This window comes from Echinops telfairi, unplaced genomic scaffold (assembly GCF_000313985.2).
Source record: "Echinops telfairi isolate 266 unplaced genomic scaffold, ASM31398v2 ScPeMD7_25;HRSCAF=90, whole genome shotgun sequence".
Taxonomy (NCBI): Eukaryota; Metazoa; Chordata; class Mammalia; order Afrosoricida; family Tenrecidae; genus Echinops; species Echinops telfairi.
In genome coordinates, this window is record NW_022103922.1 from 3333410 (window position 1) to 3336232 (window position 2823).

At 56.9% G+C, this 2823-nt stretch overlaps 1 protein-coding gene across 1 annotated transcript in view; it reads right to left on the reverse strand.

Annotated features, from left to right (window-relative positions):
* Positions 1 to 2823, reverse strand: part of PGM5 (phosphoglucomutase 5) — an 83300-nt gene that overhangs the window by 18728 nt on the left and 61749 nt on the right. The window lies entirely within an intron of this gene.

Genomic DNA, 2823 nt, shown 5'->3' on the forward strand with positions numbered 1-2823 from the left:
TTACATATGTATATAGAAAACCATAAGTGTCCTGGTTTTGTTTCTCTACAGAACCCTGCCTAACACATATTGTCTGTTGACTGTCCATCACCCTGAGAACCAGACCTGACCACAGGCCACAGACACGGCAGGACCTGGCCTGGCACCTCCTTGACAGGACCCAGCCCCAGCCACCAGGCCACCCTCCTCTAAGACACTCAGCTACCCCTGCCCCTCAGACCCCTCTGTCCCTGCTCTCGGCCTGCTTGGCTCCCCCTATGCCCCTTTTTCAGAGAGGTGCCCTTCTCGGATCCACGATGAAAGGGGCCACGACACTGCCACCATCACCCTCCTGCTTCCTTGGGGCAGTGTGAACATCTGTTTGCTTATTTACAGCCTCTCTGCCCCAGAGAGCAGAGAGCCTTCTCTGCCTGTTCCCTGTGGCTTCCCACGCGGGGCGTCATGTGAGTGTCATGTGAGTGGTGGGGAGAGAGGGGAGGGGGTGGGGGGAGAGAGCAGGGGTGGAGGATGGACAGGAAGGACACAGTGGAGGAAGAGAAGACTGAAGGATGGGAGGGCGAGCAGGGGGCGAGAAGGGAGGAGGGTGGAGAGGAGGAGGAGGAGGGAGAGGACAAGACGAGGTGGAGGAGGGAGGAAACAGGGGCATCACATTGGGAAGGGGAAGTCCAACACTCCCTCACACTCTTTTAAACTTGGAAGAAATGTCACAGTTTTTTTCTATTGAAAAAAAAAGTTTCCTGGCCAAAAACATCCGCTGGATTAAAGGGACCGGAGGGATTATCAGGCAGGCAGGGAGGGAGGTCAGAGAGGCAGGGTGGCGGGAGGACCGGGTCTTCTGGGCTGGGCCTGGTGACGACGCTAGCTCCCATTCTCCTTCCTGTGGCAGCTGCTGCAGAGGCCCTCCGGACCCCTGGGGCCACGAGCGTGACAGGCGTGGGGGAAACTGCCCCTCACACGGTTGCTTGAGGCTCGGCCCTTCCAGAAGCAGAAGGCCAGGTCTAGCTTCAGAAGAGCCCTTGGGTGGATTTGAACCATCGACCTTTCGGTTTGGAGCGGGGCAATGCACCACCTGGGATGCACCCAGGGCCTCCAGACTTGTCAGAGGAAGGTGGGGTCCCGGACAAGCAGTAGCCAAGGGCCAAGAGGGTCCACGATGGGTCAGCCAGGGCGCAGTACAGCACCGGTGAAACACACAGTATGCCCTCTGGTTCCTTGAGGCTTCTCCCCCCGCCCCTCTCCCCTCGCCCCAGCTCTATCTTACAAATCCAGCTAGTCCAGAGCATATACACTGGTTCAGGTAAGCGCTCCCAACACATGAATCCAGAACAGATAAACCCCTCAGGAACAGAAACGAGAGTAGCCATCCCAAGAGGGTAGGGGGAAGGTGTGGGTAGAAGGGGAAACCGATTGCAATGATCAATGTGTAACACCCCCCTCCCCCCAAAGTGGGCAAACAATAGAGATATAGGTGAAGGGAGACAGCGGACAGTGTAAGATCTGAAAATAATAATCGTTTATCAGGAGTCACGAGGGGGGGGGGAGGGGAAGAAGGGAAATGAGGAGCTGATACCAAGGGCTCAAGTAGAAAGAAAATGTTTTGGAAATGATGGCAACCTATGTACAAGTATGCTTGACACAATGGATGGATGGAATGTGATAAGAGCTGTAAAAGCCCCCAGTAAAATGATTTCTAAAAAGAAGCGAGCATTCAGTGATGAACTGAGATCACGTCCCGCTTGCAGGGAAGGTGGGATCTCCCTGTCCCAGTGGGCACCGCCATTCACACTGTCCTAGCACCACCCTCCCACACATCCCCTCGAACCACCACCCTCCCAGCTACCCAGGGAAGAGTCTTTGTAATGAAAAGTCCCTCCTGGGGCCCAAGGCCAGTGTTTCCAACCTCCCCCAAGGCTCGGAATCAGTAAGACGGGCACTCTGCTGACCCCCACCCCTCCCGTCAAGAAACACCGTCCAAAATCACAGTGCTTCCGGTCCCACCACCTCTCCAGGGACCTGGGGGAAGACTGAGCTTCCCTTCCACCGCGCTTTCTCCTTGGTGCCCTTTCTGGGTGGAAATTCCAGGGCTCAGCGCATTGCCTGCGAGGACTTAACGCCCAACACACAGGATTTTCTAACACGGTCTGTGCTTCGGAACATCAGCCAAAAGGGATCGTGTAAGCTCTTGGCCCAAGAGAGAGAAAGAGAGAAACAGAGTCTATTGTAAACGCACTCATGGTGACCCACTTCTCTACCACACTGGCAGAAACCAGGTTACACGGAGCACGGGCGGCCCCCAAGGGAAGGGTCCCTGAGGAGCCAGACGCCGCACCCAGGATGGGTCTGGTCGGGTTGCAAGGCTTGTGGAAGAGTGGGGTGTGACAGGACTCAATGGACCCCACCCGGTAAGACGAGGCCCCCACCCGCCCGTGACGCCATGGGCAAAGGGAGGAGGGGGGTGGGCTCCACCCAGATCCCCAACGAGGTCTTCAAGGTTTCCTAGATGTTCCTCTACGTCAGGATCCCTCAGGAGGGTCACTGAGCCAGCTCCTACCAGCTGGAGCTCCTGCTGAGAAGGTGAACTTCTGTCCGACACACCGAGTCAGTCAGCATCCCACTGGGGCAGCATCCCCGGGTGCCTTTTACCCACACAAATGAAGGAGCACCCGGAACAAACCAGCTCGAAGCCGCTCTCCCCTCCAAGCAAGGACCTCTCCCATGTAGGAGAAGGGTCGCTGCTTTGCTGCACCTCCAGCTCTTGAAGCCCCGTCAACACCCCAAGGAGCCAGCGACCCATCAGCAAAGCAGAGGCCAAACCACCCCCTC